The sequence below is a fragment of the Furipterus horrens genome, unplaced genomic scaffold (assembly GCF_987537825.1).
Source record: "Furipterus horrens unplaced genomic scaffold, mFurHor1.1.pri manual_scaffold_7, whole genome shotgun sequence".
Taxonomy (NCBI): Eukaryota; Metazoa; Chordata; class Mammalia; order Chiroptera; family Furipteridae; genus Furipterus; species Furipterus horrens.
In genome coordinates, this window is record NW_028327177.1 from 75787990 (window position 1) to 75807709 (window position 19720).

Sequence of the window (19720 nt, forward strand, 5' to 3'; positions counted from 1 at the left end):
TAAATCTTTTATCCATCTTGAATTGATTCTGGTGTATGGTGTAAGTTGGTGGTCTAGTTTCATTTTTTTGCATGTCCCTATCCAGTTCTCCCAGCACCATTTGTTGAAGAGGCTCTTTTCACTACATTTGGTGTTCCTTCCCCCTTTGTCAAATATTAGTTGACCATATACACCTGGGTTTATTTCTGGGCTCTCTATTCTTTTTTTTTTTTAACGTGATTTTATTGATTATAATATTACATTTGTGCCAATTTCCCTTCCCTCTGCTCCCCTCCACCCGGTGGCCCCCCTCCCTCCAGTTGTCCCCCCCTTTTAGATCATGTCCATTAGTCGTGCATACAGTTCTTCTCAACCTCTCTCTGTCTATTCCATTCCCTCCTACCATGATCCTTAATTCCTATATCATCTCCCTCCCTCTCCCCATTCCCCCTCCCTGTTGACCTCCCCCCAATATGTTCCCCGTATCTATAGTTCTTTTTCCACTCTCGTTGCCTGTTTAGTTTTGCCTTTGTTTCAATTCCCTAGCTTCTGTTGTTTCTTGTGATGCAGTTTTCATTTTAGATTTCATTGTCTTGATCCTCCTTTTTCTAAACCAGTCCCTTTAACATCTCATATAACAGTGGTTTGGATCTAATGAACTCTTTCAGTTTTATTTTGTCCTGGAAACACTTTCTCTGCCCTTCTATTCTGAATGACAATTTCGCTGGATAGAGTATTCGTGGTTGTAGGTTTTGGATTTTCATTACTTTGAATATTTCTTGCCAGGCCCTTCTTGCCTGGAGCGTCTCCCTTGAGAAGTCAGCTGATAGTCTAATTGGGACCCCTTTGTACATAATTCTTTTCTTCTCTCTTGCTGCTTTTAAGATTCTCTCTTTATCTTTAATTTTTGACATTTTGATTATAATGTGTCTTGGAGTAGTTCTCCCTGGGTCCAGTTTTTTTGGAACTCTCTGTGCTTCCTGGACCTGTAAGTCTATTTCTTTCCCCAAGTCTGGGAAGTTCTCCTTTATTATATTTTCACTCAATTTTTCAAGTTCCAGTTCATCTTCCTCGCGCTCTGGCAAACCAATGATTCTTATGTTGGGCCTTTTATAGCTGTCCCAGAGGTTTCTGATCCTCTCATCGTTGCTTCCCATTTCCTCTCGCTGCATTGGTTGACTGCTTGTTCCTTCTCCATATTCCAGTTTGTTGAAATGAACTCTGGATTTTTTTTCCTCACCATCTGTCTCATATGTGGTTTTGTTCCTTTCGTTATGAGTGTTTTTCGCTTTTTTTCTCATCTTTTTCCAGATCTTTTGTGAATTCTGTAAGCCACCTGATAACAATGGCCCAGAACTGAGCCTCTGACAGGTTTCTTATCTGTTCATCTGTCAGGTTCTCCATCTGTTGCCTGGTGAGCTGTGCCACGGGGATTTCTATAGTTGTCTGCCTCATTTTGACAGATGCGTTTTGTTTTCTTGGGCCGGCTGTAGGGGGCAGTGCTTGTGTACTCGTAATGACCCAGCGACCGGCGCCGTTGGGCAGCCTTTCTTGCTGTGCCGTGGTGCTTTGTCGTCACAATCCAGCGACCGGTGCCTGTCCGCGACCTATTTCGCAGCCCTGTGGCGCTTTCTTTGGGGGCGGGGGTCCAAGATGGATTCACACAATTATTCTGCTAGGAGACCAGGATCCGTCCTCCCGCCCCCCTGGGCCTCACTGTTCAAGGCGATGTGGTGGCTGCTTTCCCCAGCGTTGGGGTCGCGAGCTGCCGGGGGTTCGACTGCAGCCGGGATTGTTCTCTCCGCCGCTGTCCCAGGTGCGACCGCAAACAGCGCCGCCCCCTTTCGCTCCCCTTACCTGCCCAAAGGGCGCCGCTGGTTTATAACTTCATATGTTGGGCTTCCGTGTAGTTTTATTTTCTGGAATTTCTAGTTATCCTTTGTTTTGAAGTAGTTGTATTCCTCTCTAGTTGTAGAGGGAGACCTAGCGCGTCTGTCTAAGCCTCCATCTTGGCCGGAAGTCTCTGGGCTCTCTATTCTGTTCCATTGATCTATATGTCTGTTCTTATATCAGTATCAGACTGTTTTGATCACAGTGGCTTTGTTGTGTAGTTTGACATTAGGTATTGTGATTTCTCCTACTGTATTCTTCTGTCTCAAGATTGCTTTGGCTATTCGGGGTCTTTTTTTGTTTCATATAAATTGTTGAAGTATTTGTTCTAGGTCTGTGAAATATGTCACTGGTATTTTAATAGAAATTTGCTTTGAGTAGTATGGGCATTTTAATGATGTTGATTCTTCCCATCCATGAACATGGTATATGCTTCCATTTATTTCTATCTTCCTTAATTTCTTTCTTCAGTGTTATATAGTTTTTCAAGTACAGGTCTTTTGCCTCCTTGGTTAAGTTTATTCCTAGATACTTTATTTTTCTTGTTGCTATAGTAAATGTGATTTTTTTCTAGATTCTATCTCTGATATTTTATTGTTGATGTACAGAAATGCCTTTGATTTCTGAATATTGACTTTGTACCCTGCTATTTTGCCAAATTTACTTATTATGTTGAGTAGATTTTTGGGGAGTCTATAGGGTTTTCTATGTACACTATCATGTCATCTGCAAATAATGACAGTTTTACTTCCTCTTTTCCAATTTGGATGCCTTTTTTTTTTTTTTTCCTTGTCTGATTGCTGTGGCTAGAACTTCTAAGACTATGTTGAATAGGAGTGGAGAGAGTGGACATCCTTGTGTTGTTCCTGATCTGAGGAGTGCTTTCAATTTTTGTCCATTGAGGATGATGTTAGCTTCAGGTTTCCCATATATGGCCTTTATTATGTTGAGGTATGCTCTCTCTATACCCATTTGCTGAGTGTTTTTATCACAAATAGGTGTTGTACTTTATTAAATGCTTTCTCAGTAGCTATTGATGTGATCATGTAATTTTTGTCTTTCGTTTTATGTGGTGTATTAAATTAATTGATTTGCAAAAATTGAACTATCCTTGCATCCCTGGGATGAATCCCACTTGATCATGGGGCATGATCTTTCTAATGTGTTGCTGGATCTGGTTTGTGAAGATTTTGTTGAGCATTTTAACATCTATGTTCATGAGTGATATTGGCCTGTAGTATTCTTCTTTGTTGTGTCTTGACCTGGTTTTGGAATTAGGGTAATACTGGCTTCATTGAAAGAGTTTGGGAAATTTCCCTCTTCTTGGATTTTTTTGGAATAGTATGAGAAGGGTAGGTGTTATTTCTTCCCTAAATGTTTTATAAAATTTGCCTGTGAAGCCATCCAGTCCAGGGCTTTTGTGTGCCTGGAGTTATTTTTTATTACTGTTTCAATTTCATAGTTTGTTATTGGTCTAGTCAGGCTTTCTGCTTCTTCTTGATTCAATTTTGGAAGATTATATGTTCCCAGAAATATTTCCATTTCATCCAGGTTGTCAAATTTCTTGCCATACAGTTGTTTGTAGTAACTTCTTATAATCTTTTGTATTTCTGTGTTATCAGTTGTGATTTCTCCTCTTTCGTTTCTGATTTTGTTTATTGATGTCCTCTCTCCATTTTTTCTTTTTTTTCTTTTCCTTTTTAAAGTATACTTTATTGATTATGTTGTTATAGTAGTTCCAATTTTTTTCCTCTTTGTTCCCCTCTGCCCAGTATCCCCCTTCCCTACAATAATCCCACCCCCCTTAGATCATCTCCACGGGTCGTGCATATAAGTTCTTTGGCTTCACCCTTTCCTATATTATTCTTAACTTCCCCCTGTCTATTTTGCACCAACCAATTATGCCTCTTAATCCCTGCACCATTTCCCCATTTCCCCCTCTTCCTCCTCCCAGTTTATAATCCTCCAGATGATCCCCATACCTATGATTCTGTTCCTATTCTGGTTTGCTTATTTGGGTTTTGTTATTATTTTTTAGATTCAGTTGTTGATAGTTGTGAGTTTGTTGTCATTTTAGTGTTCGTAGTTTTGATCTTCTTTTTCTTAAGTAAGTCCCTTTGACATTTCATATAATAATGGTTTGGTGATCATGAACTCCTTGTCTGGGAAGCACTTCATCTGTCCTTTCATTCCAAATGAAAGCTTTGCTGAATAGAGTTTTCTTGGTTGTAGGGCCTTGCTTTTCATCACATTGAATACTTCTTGCCAGTCCCTTCTTGCTTGCAAAATTTCTTTTGAGAAATCAGCTGATAGTCTTATAAGCACCCCTTTGTAGGTAACTCTCTGCTTCTCTCTGCTGCTTTTAGGATTCTCTCTTTATCTTTCACGTTTGTCATTTTAATCATGATGTGTCTTGGTGTGGTTCCCTTTGGGTCCAGCTCTCTTGGGACTCTCCATGCTTCCTAGACTTGTATGTCTATTTCCTTCACAAAATTTGGGAAGTTTTTCGCCATTATTTTTTGACATCGGTATTCAATTTCTTGCTCTTTCTCTTCTCCTTCTGGAACCCCCATGATTCGGATGTATGCACATTTAAAGTTGTCACAGAGGTTCCCAGTCCTCCTCTCATGTTTTTCAATTCTTGTTTCCTCATTCTGTACTGGTTGACTGTTTTTTTCTTCGTTATGTTCCAAATCATTGATTTGAACCTCAGTTTATTTTTCTTCACCATTGGTTTCGTGTGGGTTTTCCTTCGTTTCAATTAGCATAGCCTTCACTTCTTCCCTTATGCGTCTGCCATACTCAAAAATATCTGTCAAGCCTGTGACCATCTTTATCATCAGTGTTTTGGACTCTGTGTCTGTTAGGTTGGCTATCTCCTCGTTGCTTAGTTCTCCCACTGGAACCTTGATCCTTTCCCCCTTTTGGGCCATAGTTCTCTTTCTCCTCATCTTTACAGGTTCCTGAGTTTGTTTACCTCTGTGTCTCAGATAGAGCTGTTGTTCCTGTTACGTTGTAAGGGATAGAGCCTTAGGGATTCATCAGTACAGGGCGACCCATTTCACCATGTTGTGGTGCTGTATGTGGGGGAGGTGTCTGAGAGGGAATAATGCTGCTTGCTTAGCACTTGCTCCTTTTCCAGGCACTTCTCCCACTTTGTATAGGACTGGGGCCTCTTTAGCTATTGCTCTGGCCATTGTTCCTAGAGTGGGTGGGTCTGTGGATATCTTAGGACTATGGGGGCCCTTTAAACAAGTGGACTGTGCTGAGAGCCCAGCAGTTTCTGCCTCTGCCTCAGTCCCCACTGTTTTTTACAGTCAGAAGCAATGAGGCTTGATTTTCCCTGGTGCTCGTTCCGTGAGCTGGGAACACCCCCCAGGTGTCCCTCCTGACTTTTTAAAATGTGTAACTGCTTCCCGCCAGCCTTCCACTGCTGCTGCTGCTGCCACCACCACACCGCGTCCTCTACACCCCGGCTCTGCCCCTCCTACCTGTCTGGATGATTATTTCTTCTTTATACTTTTGTTTGTTGGACTTCCAATTAGCTTGATTTTCTGGAACTTCTGGTTGTCTCTAGTTTTGAGGTAGTTGTATTCCTTGTTAGTTGTGGAGGGAGATGCAGCATGTCTGTCAGAGCCTCCATCTTTGCCAGAAGTCTACTCTATATCTTTGATTGGAGCATTTAATCCACTTATATTTAAGGTTAGTATTGACAGGTATTTATTCATTTCCCTTTGTACCTGTGTTCCTCTCTCTCTCTCTTTTTCTTCTTTTTCTCAAAACTTTTCCTTTAGCATCTCTTGCAATGCTGGTTTTTTTTGAGATGTATTCTTTTAGGCTTCCTTTGTCTGGGAAACTCCTTATTTCACCTTCAATTTTGAAAGAGAGACTTACTGGGTAGAGTAGTCTTGGTTGTAGGCTTTTGTTTTTCTTCTTTTTTTTTTTTTTAAGTCTTATATTTAAAATTGTGAAATGTTAAGACTTCAGACCCCCTCAGTAGATGCCGTTCCCATCGTGAGGGGGGATGGCGACTTCATACTTGTGCAGAGCTGCCCGCTCCTTGGCAGGCTCCGTAGGCACTTTAGAAGTTAAGCTTGGCTTCAAAATACAAATACTGGGTGCTTTGGCTCAACCTTATAATATAAAAAATTCACTGATGTACAAAAATGTGAAAGTGACAATGACAACATGAAATCCTGTGGCTGAGAGTCCCCTCGAGTGCACACCCATCCACAGACTCTGGCGTGAAAAATAAATTAATGCAAACCAGCGCTATCAAAAAGGGCCAGCGTGTGCACACTCCACTCCAGTTCCAGACCCACAGCAAGTCTGAACACCAGTAACAAAAAGTGAGGCATCTCCCAGGAGCAGCAAGGCAGCTTCTTACTCACGATGCACCAGCACGACAGCCCCAGCAGAAATAGCACGGTGTACTTAAATTTAGGATAGTCATTCATGAGGATGTCACAATCCTGATATAAGGAACAAATCCCCTTGCTCTCCCCACGACATCTTTTTTCTCCAGCCAATGCTGTCCTTGCTTATAGAGGCCTCGGTCATCCACCGCATTATTGTCTCCTTTGGTCAAAAACTTGATATGCCCATTTTGCTTTTCATGAATCTTCAAGACTTGGTGAACTATAGGAATCTCTCTTCCCTCTATTCTAAAAACAACAATTTCTCCCACTCGTATGGGGTCTTCAACTCTATTGGTCAGTAAGAGAAGATCCCCGCTGTGAAATGCAGGCTCCATGCTGCCACTGAGCACCACCACGATCAGACTTTCACTCCCGGTTATGACCATTAACCCCTTGCAGATCATCAGCGCTGAGGAGACGATCATCCCAAAATTGAGGACCTTATAATAGAGCTGCTGCTTGTTCATCCGTCGCACATCATCCCAAAAATCTAGAGACAGCATGGTGTGGCCGGGGCTGGGAGTGTGGGAGAGAAAGAGAGAAAGAGAGAGAGAGAGAGAGCCATGGCAGAGAAGGTACAATGTGACCAGCAGATGGACCGACTGATGCCGGGCTGAGCCTTGCTGGGTAGAGTAGTCTTGGTTATAGGCCTTTGTTTTTCTTTTTAATAATTTTTATTTATTTGTTTATTTATTTATTTTTAGGGAGAGGGGGAAAGAGAAAGAGAGGAATAGAAACATCACTGTGTGGTTGCCTCTCACTCGCGCCCCCAACTGGGGACCTGACAGGCAACCTAGTCATGTGCCCTGACTAGGAATTGAACCAGTGACTCTTGGCTTGTAGGCCGGCGCTCAATCCACTGAGCCACAGCAGCCAGGGTAGGCCTTTGTTTTCCATTATTGAGATATTTTTTGCCATTCCCTTTTGGCCTGTAGTGTTTCTGTTGAGAAATCAGGTGATAGCCTTATCGGAGCTTCCTTGTACATTATTTGCTGTTTTTCTCTTGCTGCCTTTAGGATTCTCTCTTTGTCTTTGAATGTTGCCATTCTAATTGTGATGTGCCTCAGAGTGGGCCTCCTTGGATTCATCTTCATTAGAACCCTCTGTGCTTCCTGTATTTGTGAGACTTTCTGTCATGTTCAGAGAGTTTTCTGTCATTATTTTTTCAATCAAGTTTTTAATCTCTTTTTCTCCTTCTGGTATCCTTATGATATGGATATCATTACATTTCATGTTGTCCTGCAGTTCTCTTAAGCACTCTTCATTCTTTTTCGGTGTGTTTTTATTTTTCCACTTTGTTGCACTTTCTTGGAATTTTTCTCTCTGTTGTCCTCTAGCTCACTGATCCAGTCCTATGCTTCATTTAGCCTGCTTTTGATTCCTTCTAGTGTGTTCTTCAGTTCAGAACTTGTGTTCTTAATTTTTTCCTGGTTCTTGTTGATAGTTTCTATGTCCCTTTTCATGCTGGTGAAAGTAAGTTTCTTATAGTGTCCCTGGAGTTCTTTGTAGTTACCCTGGAGTTCATTGTAGTTTTCTCTGAGTTTCTTGAGTTCATTGAGGTTCTCCATTACCATTGTTATGAATTCCATGTCTGATTGTTTGCTTGCCTCTATTTTATCTACCTCTTCTTCTGGGAATTTCTCCTTTCCTTTTGTTTCTTCACCTCCTCATATTAAATAGCTCTTCTTGTTTGTTTCTGCTTCTTAGATTGACCTGCTTTTATTTCCTGCCTTTGTGGTGTGACTTTCTTGTAAACAGTTTTTGAGCTGCTGCCTCCAGCTGATGCCACTTGGAGGACAGTTGTCTGCTCAAGAGATTTCTCTCATAGCACTGAGGATTATTTTGCACTGGGATCTAGTCTGCTGCTCCCCTAGATCTTTCTCCTGAACCAGTGCCCAAAACTTTCCCTAACTGCCTCTAGTTCATTTCACCCTCCTTTGGCCACAGCCAGGGGTGAGTGCATTCCCTGGTGTAGGCCCAGCAGGGTTCCCTGGCACAGAGGCCCAGGGCCAGTGGTGTGCCTGGACTGGCAGACCAAGGTGCTTCTGCCAGCCCGCATGACCCAGGGTGGGGTGGGGGTCAGGAAGTGTGCAAGTGCGCTCCTGTTCATGGGTTCCTCAAGAGTCTCACTCCGCCACACACACACTCACATTTAAAAAAAACAAAAACAAAAACAAAGAAATGCTGCTCTTTGCCTCTCAGAGCCAGATGCCACTTATCCCACTCTTGGCTCTGCCAGTGGGCAGAGCCTTACTTTCCATTCCTGACTATTCTCAGGGGAAACCTAGGGGCACTAAAAAATCTTTGTGCACTGCCAGCCACAGCCTGGGGAGTCTAGTCATCCAGAACTCATATCTTGCCCCTTTCTCCTCCATGATCCTCACCAGACAAGTTGTGCCGAGAGGGTGTCCTCTGCTGCCAGTAGTGCCAAGGCTAAACTCCTGCCAATATCCAGATGTTAACTGAGATGCTCTGTCCACAATTAGCCTAAACTACAGACTGCTCTCAGGAGCAAACAAGTATAGCCTCCTTTCACTCCTCCTCCATCTTCCGCAACATTATTGACTATATTTCCTATGCTGTACTTTACGTCCCCATGAATATTTTTATAATGGCCGATATATACTTCTTAATCCCTTCACATTTTCCTCCCAGTCCCCCAACCACCCTCCCATCTGGCAACCGTCAAAATGGAACTTTCCATCTTCTAATGATTGGTGGGGAGCAGCCAGTCTTACTAAAACAGAGAACAAGGGCATGTGGTGGTGAACAGTGCCTGGGAGCCTGACCTGGGATCTCAACTGTGTTGCTCACATACTGTGTGACTCTCTCTCTCTCTCTCTCTGAGCTGCAGTTTCTGTACAGCCTCACCTTGCAGGTGAAGGTGAGGGCTGAATAAGATCAAGCATGGAAGAGTGTGCCAACATGTGGAAAGTACTCATTAAATGGGAAGTGTGCTGGAGGCTGATTCCAGAAACTGAAATCCCAGCATAGCATGACATGCTTCAGGGCCCTGTACCTCCTGCTTATATTCCAGAAACCTTCTTTCTGTGAGCTCCTCGGGCCAAGTTCAAGTGCCCCCTTCCCTTTCCCTGCCAATGGTTGAGCTTCTCCAAAGTTCACAGCATCATGGGTCATCTGTAAATATCAGATGGAGAAAGTTTAGGAGAGGGCAGGGAGGAATAATGAAGCATGCATGTATTGGAAGACGAGCAGTTTGTGAAAATGAGGCTGAAAAGGCATTTGGGACCAGATCACAAGGAGTAGGCAGCCTGAGACAAATGAAGGAGTTAGGAAAGAAATGATGTCAGCGAATCTATCACAGGGAGAAGAAAGGGAAGAAGGCATAGCCTGGGGCTAGGGGTGAACCAGAAGTAAAGTTGGACTCTGAATAGCCAGTTAAGCTTCTTCACGAGCCTATAGCCTGGTCTGCTATAAATAATGCAAATTCCTCCTTCCTGGAAACTGAACATACAGGAAGCTCATACAACCCCAAACCTACAACACTATTCTGTGAGGGCACTAGAGGGGTTGTTAGTTGGCACTTGCCTACATTTGTGCTGATCTTACCCTGGGGTCCAAGCTTCACTTCCAATTGCCTTTAGCATCAGCAAGGTCTCCCTTCTCCCACCCATCTTTTACTATGGAAGAGCACAGGATATGCATTTGTGTTAGGAAATGCCTGCTAAGTAAACAAAACTTGGCCAAGAAAAAAATGGTGTGATTTCCATTTCTAACAAGTATGTCCTCTTCATACATGAGACCAAGTTAAAATTAGACTTAACGAACTATCTGGAGAACCAAGCATTCTGCTTTGACTTTCCATTTGATGAAATAGCTTCATGTGAACTCATCTATAATAGTTTCACAGCAAGGCCACTGGTACACACAATTTTCTAAGGCAGAAAAGCAACGTGTTTTGCATATGGCCAAATGGGAAGTGGCAAGACACTCTAGGAAAGCCCAGAATGCATCCGCAGGGATCTAAAAGATGGCCTTCTGAGATGCCTTCCTCCTGAAGAATCAGCCCTGCTACCACAGCCTGGGCCTGGAAGCCTATGTGACATTCTTTGAGATCTATAATGCGAAGCTGATTGACCTGCTCAACAAAAGGCCAAGCTATGAATGCTGGAAGACTGGAAGCAGCAGGTGCAGGGGCCGGGGCTGCAGGGACACCTGGTTAATGATGCTGATGATGTCATCAAGATGAATGACACAGGCAGTGTCTGCAGGACCTCTGGGCAGAGATTTGCACCTCCAATTCTTCCCATTCCCATGCTTGCTTCCAGATTGTTCTTTGAGTCAAAGGGAAAGTGCATGGCAAGTTTTCCTTGTTGGGTATGGCAGGGAACAAACAATGTGTGGACATTTTCAGTGCTCACTGGCAGACCCACATGGAAGCCCAGAAATCAACAAAATTTTCCTTGCTCTGAAAGTAGTGGGGGTTAGCTAGAGATTGTTGGTCTGGGGGACTGCTGGTGGAGGGAGGAAGAAGACAGTGTGAGAGGAAGGAAGGGAACTCAGTTACACCTGCTGCCTTGCAGGAGTGGATCAAGGTCCTATGTTGCTTTACTCTGTGAACAGGGATGCAGAGATAATCTCAGCAAGCAGAATGAGTGGCCAACAACGGACAGAGGGCTGAAGCTCGCTCAGGCTGTCAGCAAAGACTAGCAGCCCAACCGCTCCTTTTATTAGGTAAATGAAGTTACTAATAATAGAATCAAAGGATCTTCATGTATTCAGTTATACATTTTCTCAAGGATGTGAGAGCAAACATAGGAGTATTCAAAACACATCTGTTATTTCTATTATGGCTACAAAACAAGGCTATAAATCTAAAGGGTAGGTTTCGCATAAGACATTATAACTATGGGAAAAGAGACACAGCTCTCTGACTTCTTTGCTCCTCAGGACCTTGAGACCTCAGCTGCCATAAACAAAATCTGCCTTGCAAGACCTCTGGGCTGAGTCACAGGACACCTGGGCCGGAAGGCTCACCTGCAAACCTTCTGGCAGAAGTCTTAGGAGTTAACCCTTCATCTCTCCCCATTTTTGTTTTTTCTGATGCCTATAGTAGATAGGACTACGAAACTTGCTACTTGCTTTTCTCTAATATGATTACAGGTAAATAACTTGTAAATACATTGAAGGACATAGTGTATAGCAATGATTAATAAACATCTAGCTGCTCCTATTACCCAAATATGTAAATTTAGACCTTGAAACTAATTTTTAGGGTTAAGCCATTGAAGGTTATCACCTAGGGTTTGAAATACTTTTTGTTCAGTAAGCTGCTTAATGTCTATGAGCTGCTGATGGAGCTCAAATTATAGCCAATCAATTTGGCCTTTTAGGCTGGTGGGAAAGGTATTCTATAGATGATGTCGTATTGTCAGCCTAAGAATGCTGACTAAAGTTCCATTTTAATGGGGTAACATATAGTCTTAAGAATCCAGGGTTGCAGGCAAGCTGTTGTCAGGTGACCAGTCTGTTGTTTAGTCAGCAGCTGTTTAGGGCCTTGAGTCTTCTAGGTCTTCAGTAAGATGATTCTCTGGATGGAGTGGATCTAGGAGCTTGTCAGGCAGATAGATAAACCTGGAATGAGTAAACTTGTACAAAATGGTTAATTACATAATAACTTACAAACCAGACCTTGAGTCTGTAAGACTGTGGAGACACCCAGTCACAGGGCTTTTGTTGGAATGATAGCATTTTTGATGATGTTATAAACCTAGGACTTTTTGTGTGTAAAGCAGAGACAAGCCTATTTTTGTAATTAACAGGTTAAACAGTAGCAGCTATATCCTGGGAGGGTGTTGGGAGTGTAGAGTGCCCCCCTGTTCCTGCTTTGAAGCTAGAGAAAGAGAAACAATTTTATTTTGGTGATTTCTGCATCTAGAGACCTTGAAAGTTTTCACAGAGGCTAGAGAAGGCAGGGGAGATAGCAAGTTTGGCATGACTTGTTCTTGGGACTGCAGCTTTTAGGTTTAAAATTTAGAATATTTTAAAGGCTTATATGCTTACTTTTCCTTCTTATTTTTTACTTTCACCTCTATTCTTGAGTTACCCACGCAGATGTCTTTTCTTTCCATGCCATACACAATCTCCTTTCATTATGCCTTCTTTTTCCTTCCTTTTTCCTCACTTTATTTTTTCTTTCCTTTCCCCTATATAATTCTTTTTCAACTTGCACAGTCTATCTATGACTTACTTGGACTTTCTGCAACATACACAATTCTTTTGACTCAACATTCTACAAGAAACACAATAAGTTTTTAAAAACTTAAGTCTAATTAGGTTGCTGAATTAGTTAGATTTCCTTTAATTAGAGGCCATTCAGGTGGCCAAAATTGGCTGGATATGACAGAGACATCAGCTCCAGTATCTAATAGTCCTTGAAGTGTCTTGTCTTTAATTTTTACTTCTAGAAGTGGTTTTTGTAACTTAATAGAGGCAGCCTAAAAAAACAGATTGATTATTAGTGCTGCCAAAGCCTTTATTTTTTCTCTTAACATTCTGAGTTGTAGGCACAGCATAAGGAAGAAGTATAAGCTGTGCTATGCGACTGTTAGCAGGTATGATATGATAGCCTATGGCTTGTATTATTACTTTGATTTCTTTGTTAAAATCAGAGTTAATAACTCCTGGTTGAGTAATAATACCCTTAACAATAAGGCTAGATTGGCCAATTATTAAACCTACATATCCTTTAGGTAAAGGTCCCCATACTCCAGGAGGAGCAACATAAATGCGATCTTGTTCTTTAAGAGTTAATTGCTGGGTGCTGACCAAGTCCAGCCCTGTGCTCCAGCTGGTGGTTGCACAAAGATCTATGACTTGGCACTGCCCTAAGTCCAAAATATTTGATTGTCGGGGCCTTGGGGGCTCCTGTTTTGGTTCTGGATGCCGGAGCCTGTACCCAGCTGCCAGTTTCCCTGATTGTCAGAGGACGCTATCTATTTGCTATTCTTATCAAATTTAGACTTACAGTCCTTGGCCTAATGTTTACCCCTGCCGCAATGAGGACAATTCTTTTTTTGAGACTTAGAATTTCCTTTCTGATTATTGCGGCAGTCCTTCCTAAGGTGAACTGTCTTTCTACAAGCAAAGCATTTAATTTCTTTTTGACTTTTGGTGGTTGCTGTAGAGATGGCTGTGGCGAGCAGAGATGCCTTATAATTTTTTGTGCTAGTATTTTGACAAGTTTGAATAAATGGCCTAATATCTTGAAAGTTTTTTTTAAGAGGACAAAGAACTATTTTAGTCTTCATTAGTGTTCTCAAAAGCCAATTGTTTCTGAGATCTTTTATAAAATTTTCTTATTTGACAAAGCTTTCCAAGTATTTTAAAATGTATCAAGCCTGATTGGTCTAGTTTTCTTCTTTTTGGTAAGAAGAAAATAATAAATCCCTGAGATATTTCAAGGGCCCTTTGAAATACCTCAAGGTTATAAGGAAGTTTTTTAACTTTTAAATCTTGGAAATCTTGTCAACAAAGGAATATATATTATGAAATGATATTTTACTATTTATTTAAAGTGATAATAAAAGGTATGTAATATTAATATAGACTGACAAAAATTCAGTTCTTAGCATTGAGAAACATGAATTTTTGGATATTAGTTAAGTATTCGAGTAATATACTAAATTAACAAGATACCTTTCCTTAACTTGATATCTAGTTCCTTTTACCAATTGCTGTAACAACCAAAAATAAATCTCTTGTTTTTTAGATAACTCTGACCCCATTCTTTCATGGAAAGTGGGTCCTTTTTTGTTGGTTTTGGTTTTTCCCTTTTCTGGAGTAAACCAATAGCAATGTTTCCCAACCTCGAGGAGCAAATCTTTTAATGTACTTTCCTTTATTTATAACCCCGAACTTTTCAGTAGTGATCTTAGAAGAGTCGCGAACTGTCCGGTACCAGAAAAAGTTACCCATTGTTCCCTACCGTATTCCTGAAAGGGCCTGCGTACACGGCACAACCAAACCCCTTTCAGTTCTGCTAGTCCCCAATTCTTACCTTCGGGTCCCTGTTCTGAGCACCAGATGTTGCTTTACTCTGTGAACGGGGACGCAGAGATAATCTCAGGAAGCAGAATGAGTGGCCAACAATGGACGGAGGGCTGAAGCTCGCTCAGGCTGTCAGCAAAGACTAGCAGCCCAACCGCTCCTTTTATTAGGTAAATGAAGTTACTAATAATAGAATCAAAGGATCTTTATGTGTTCAGTTATACATTTTCTCAAGGATGTGAGAGCAAACATAGGAGTATTCAAAACATATCTGTTATTTCTATTATGGCTACAAAACAAGGCTATAAATCTAAAGGATATGTTTCGCATAAGACATTATAACTATGGGAAAGGAGACACAGCTCTCTGACTTCTTTGCTCCTCAGGACCTTGAGACCTCAGCTGCCATAAACAAGATCTGCCTTGCAAGACCTCTGGGCTGAGTCACAGGACACCTGGGCCGGAAGGCTCACCTGCAAACCTTCTGGCGGAAGTCTTAGGAGTTAACCCTTCAGTCCTGGGACAGAACAATACTCACACCCCTTTCTGGGAGAGCAGGCTGACACAGGTGCTCAGGAACTCCTTTATCTAGGAGAACTCGAGAACCTGTATGATTGCCATGATCTCACCAGACATAAGCTCCTTCGAATATACTTTAAATGCACTGAGATATGCAGACAGAGTCAAAGAGCTGAGCCCTTAGTTGGCCCAGTGAGAAGCAGCCAACTCAAACAGAAACAGAAGAGACGGGTGATTGATTGCAGGCAATTTTTCTAAGGAAGAAAAGGAACAGTCTTCCTAGATGTTCATCTTTCATGAAACCATGAAGAGACACTCACGAGCTTCTCCCAGGAGTCATTAATTGACCTCAATCTTTCATTTCATAAACTCCTGGGTAAAAACCTAGTCGTGGCCTCTGTTGAAACCCCATAGGTATCTTCTTGGCACTAACTATTCCCACATATTCTGCCGGCTTCCTATTGCAAGTGCATGTGACTCTGCCAAAGAGCTTTCTTTGGCCAGGAGCATTCTTGGGGGTGCGTGGGAGGAAGGCCAGAATGCTGGGAAGTTAACCTTTCATCCTAGGAATAGTTCTGGACCAATTCCAGTTTCTTCATTCCTTGGGTGGGAGAACTCTGACATTTCTCCTGCACTATCTCTCATGGTCTGCTCCTGGGGGAGTCCAACCAAAGTCATTCTGATACATCCCTAGTTCCAGTCACTGCCATTTCTCACCTGGATTCCTGACCTGGCTGCCCTCCAATCCAATCTATAGCAGAGGGAGCTTTCTAAAATGCAAATTGAATAATTTTCCTCCTCTGCTCCCTGTTGTCCTTGGGCAAAGTTTAAACCATTTAGGTGAATGACACAAGCCCCTGCCTGTCCTCATCTTCAATCCAAGCCTATACCTGTCTCCTAGAATCTTCTCTCCATTTCTCTTCTTCCAATTCCTTGGTCCTGCCCATGCCTTGTTTTCTCCTCTGGAAAGTCTTTCTAACTCCAGTAGGAGTTAGACCTCACTTCTCCTTGTGGGTGCAGAACCCTGCTCTTGCCCTTTCCACCCTGGGGCACAGCTCTTTGCTGCCTGCCCTTCCCTCAAGAGCAGTGGTTCTCAGCCTTGATTCTGCATTGAAAATTACTGGGGGCCTTTGCAAAATACAGACTGGGGCCCCACCACAACTAATTAAATCAGAATCTCTGGGGATGGAGCCCAGGATCCACTTTTTTTCAAAGCCCCACAGGTGATTCCAATATGTAGTCTGGGTTGAAAACCACATTCTGAGAGTATGATCTCTCTCTTTGTGAAAGGGTCTTGTTTCATCTCCAGTCCCTGGCACATGGTAGGGGTTCCCTAGTGAATGTTGGCTGTGAATACAAATGACAACTACAGACATGCTGTCCTTATGTGCCAGGCACTGTTCTAAGAAGATGAATGAATGAGTGCATATATGTGTGAATGAATGAATGAATGAAGGGCCCAACTGAGAACTGAAGGCTGCAAAGAAATATTTGTTCCTGAGATACCTAATTGTCTAGTAAGCAGCTAATAGCCTCTTACCAAAGCACAGATTAAGTAGTCATCTAGCTCTGGGGCACAACCATGGTGGTTACTGCTGAGCTGCCAAGTCACCATCAAGTTGCCTCTAGTCACAACCACCATGCTGGAAACCCGGAGACATTGGAAGATGGGGGCCAAAGATCCCTTCATTTAGAAATGGTGTTTTTTAGGGAGGGGGCTTTCAAATGTATTATTTCCGGGGTTGCAACGAAGAGTTGGGTGTGGACCCTGTACTGTAGGATTGGAATGGGGTAATCAGGTTCCTGGCCTGGATTTGCAACAATCCTTCCAATGAAAAGACACTGGACAGTTCACCAGAGAGGCAGGAAAATCATCCTCTGGCTTTGCTGGCAAGAATGAAAATCTATGGTTTAATAAAAACAGCTAAATCAATTTCAAACAAGTGGCTCACACCCACCTCTAAGTAGCTGCTGTTAAAAATCCAGGCTTCGGCCCTGTTTTATATGAGTCCTGAGGTAGAAAAAAAGGACCTATTTTGCAGGGTTCATTGGTCTTTGTTGAAGCCTGTTTCAGTCTGAGTTTTTAAAATGGAGTTGCTTTATTATTTTTCTCTCTGGGAAAATCAGGCTCTAAATGGCATTAGCTGTAATGAGGTCATCTCCCATGCTGCCAAGTGGGGGGGCCTACTGGGGAAGTGATTACTGAGTGGAGGCCATATAGGAGTGGCCACACAGGCCAGGGAGCTGGCTTTGCAGGCTCTGACATACTCCCATGGGGCCCCACTCAGCCCTTTGTTTCACCTCCATGGCCAGGATGAACCCAGACAAGCCACCTGGTGGCATAGCATTCCAAGTTTCCATCAGCTTCAGCTGTCCCCAGTCCCAGCCACCCTCAGTCCCAGCTGCCAGTTCCCTGGTTATCTGAAGTGACGAGGTCAGAGGTTAAGTGAGGGGTCAGAGTCCTCTCCATGTCTGGTCAGCACTGTATCCCCTGTGCTTGGCACACAGGCTTACATATTAAGTCTGCAGTAAGTGAGCAAATGAATAAGTGATTGAAGAATTAAAGGATAGGCAGAGTCAGATAGCTCAACCCAGCTAGTCTAGAAGGTGGTGCAGTTTAGCAGAAATGGAAAAGAAGTTTTGCATAAAAGGAGGCTTAGGGAAGATCATAGAGGGCCTTGGGTGCTGACTTTGGGGGCTGGGCTTTTATTCTGGCCATAATTGTGAGCCATCAAAAGTCCTGAAGCTAGGAGGTAATTTACACCATTAGGTTTCTGTGAACTTAAATGAGATAATATATTAGCAGTATTTAGCACAGTGCCTTACCATATAGTCTTAATAAGCACTCAGTAAATGTTAGCTACTGCCTGATTCTCCTTCTCATCAATGTTTTACAAAACAATTGTAAATAGCATAAAGCTTGTGACCATGGTTAAGGGTTAACCATGATCGGGAAGGAGCAGTTGTAGAAAAGGTGGGCATAGTGAATGCTCAGAAGAATCGCCTTCTCCAGCTGCTGGGAGGGTCATCGGGCTGCCCCTCCTTCCAGAAGCACCATCATTCTATGACCCATCTTGAGGGACCATAAATATCTTCTGCTCCAGCTTGAGGCTGTCCCAGCTACCCATGGGGCTGGCTGAGGACTTTGCTGAGACTGAATCACAGCTCAACTTTTCTCTTAACCCAATCCAGCATCCTGCCCCTGCCGTCCACAGGTGTTGATGTTGAGAGTACTCCCTAATTATCTCCATCTCACAGTTGGCTTCTGAGGGTGATCAGCTGTGGCAGTAGAAGAATGTCCTGCAGTTCTTGGATAGAGAGAGATTCAGGAGGAGGAGGTGGGCCTCAGGATCACGTGCTGCCTTGAGAATAAAATGTGAGAAAGGTATTGGACTTAGCAACTAGGAAGCCAGCAAAGGTCCCAGAGGAGTGTTTCCAAGTAAGTGGAGGGGCCAAGTAAATAGCAATGGAGTGAACATCACACTGCTGGTGGTGGGCCATGAGAAGATAGCCTGTTAGGTAGCCTCCTCATCTGGCTTATGTTGTGTTACACTCAATCAAGAATTCCCAACAGAAAGTCCTCTCACCACATGCTTAAGAGACATCAAATACCTCCTTAACTGTGAGATTTAAAACCGCAATTTGTTTTTGCAGAATTCAGAATGCAAGCCTTAGGATCATCATTTCTCCAGCAGTGAAAAGGGTGGACAATCCTAAGACAAGGCATCTTAAAATTATTATTAAATTACCCCACATTAAAAAAAAAAAATCCTCACCTGAGGATATGTTTATTGATTTTCTAGATGAGAGAAAGAGGGAGAGAGAGAGAGAGAGAGAGAGAGAGAGAGAGATTTGACCAGTTGTCACTCATACACACTCTGAGAGGGATCCAGCCTCCAACCTCGGTATGTGCCCTGACCAGGAATCAAACTCACAATCATTTGGTGTATGGAACGATGCTCCAACCAACTGAGCAACCCTGTTAGGACAAGTTTAGGCATTTTGTAAAATGCAAATCTTCTACCAGCCTAGCCAAACCTCCCCATTAACTCTTCAGTCTCCCTTTTCAGAACCCAAGCACTACACCTCTTCCCTTTCAGCCTCATTTAGTTGTTACTAACAAAATTTCATCAAATCAAAGCAACTCATTGGAATTCTTTCCCCTTCCACTTCCAGCCCACTCCCAGGCTGGAGCAAAGTGTAGCAAAGGTGCAGAGCACACCATCTCTCTGATTGGACTATCCCTCCCCACTTCCTTGTTGCCCTGCTGATTCCTGCATAATTGTTGTATCCCCCACTTCCACCCAGGCCTCCTCTTAAAGAGGCTTAGGTAAAGGTGGCTTTCCTAATGGCTTCTATCTGGATTTAAAACAAAGTCTGGACCCTCACACACTGCCGATAAGAATGTAAAATGGTACAATCACTTCTATAAGCCATTTGGCAGTCTCTTAACAAAATTAAAAATACACATGGCCATGTAATCTAGCCATTCCACTCCTAGGTGTTCACCCTAGAAAGGAAAGAGTATGTCCATATAAAGACCTGGGCAGAAATGTTAATAGCAGCTTTATTAACCTCAAATTGCAAGCAATCCAAGTGTTCCTCACTTGATAAATATATAAGCAAAATGTGTATATCCATACAAGGAAATACTACTCAGTTCTCGAAAGGGATAAGCTACTAACACTGGCAACAGTATAAAACTCTAGGAAATGCAAACTGTACTGACAGTGAGCAGACCTGTGGTTGCATGAGGGGTGATTGGGAAGGGATGGGAAAGAGAATAAAGAGCAGAAGGGGATGGACATGCTCATCCTCTGAAATGTGGTTTTAGTTACTTGCTGTATAAATATATCAAAACTCACCAAATGCGCGTTTATTGTACGTCAGTTATATCTCAACAA

General features: G+C 42.7%; 1 long non-coding RNA gene and 2 pseudogenes across 2 annotated transcripts; 1 reads left to right on the top strand and 2 right to left on the bottom strand.

Annotated features, from left to right (window-relative positions):
* Nucleotides 1–6252: 6252 nt before the first annotated feature.
* LOC150004659 (signal peptidase complex catalytic subunit SEC11A pseudogene) lies at nt 6253–6790 on the bottom strand (annotated as a pseudogene).
* A 3140-nt stretch (nt 6791–9930) lies between these two features.
* On the top strand, nt 9931–10720 carry LOC150004660 (kinesin-like protein KIF2C pseudogene; annotated as a pseudogene).
* Nucleotides 10721–10900: 180 nt separating this feature from the next.
* LOC150004661 (uncharacterized) lies at nt 10901–14520 on the bottom strand. Of its 2 annotated transcripts, none has more exons than XR_016512304.1 (2): nt 14308–14520; nt 10901–11860 (listed from the first exon to the last, which is right to left on the bottom strand). It is a non-coding gene; the product is annotated as an uncharacterized LOC150004661 (long non-coding RNA). The 2 variants fall into 2 exon arrangements; XR_016512305.1 differs by having other exon boundaries at nt 10901–11896.
* Between the last annotated feature and the right edge of the window lie 5200 nt (nt 14521–19720).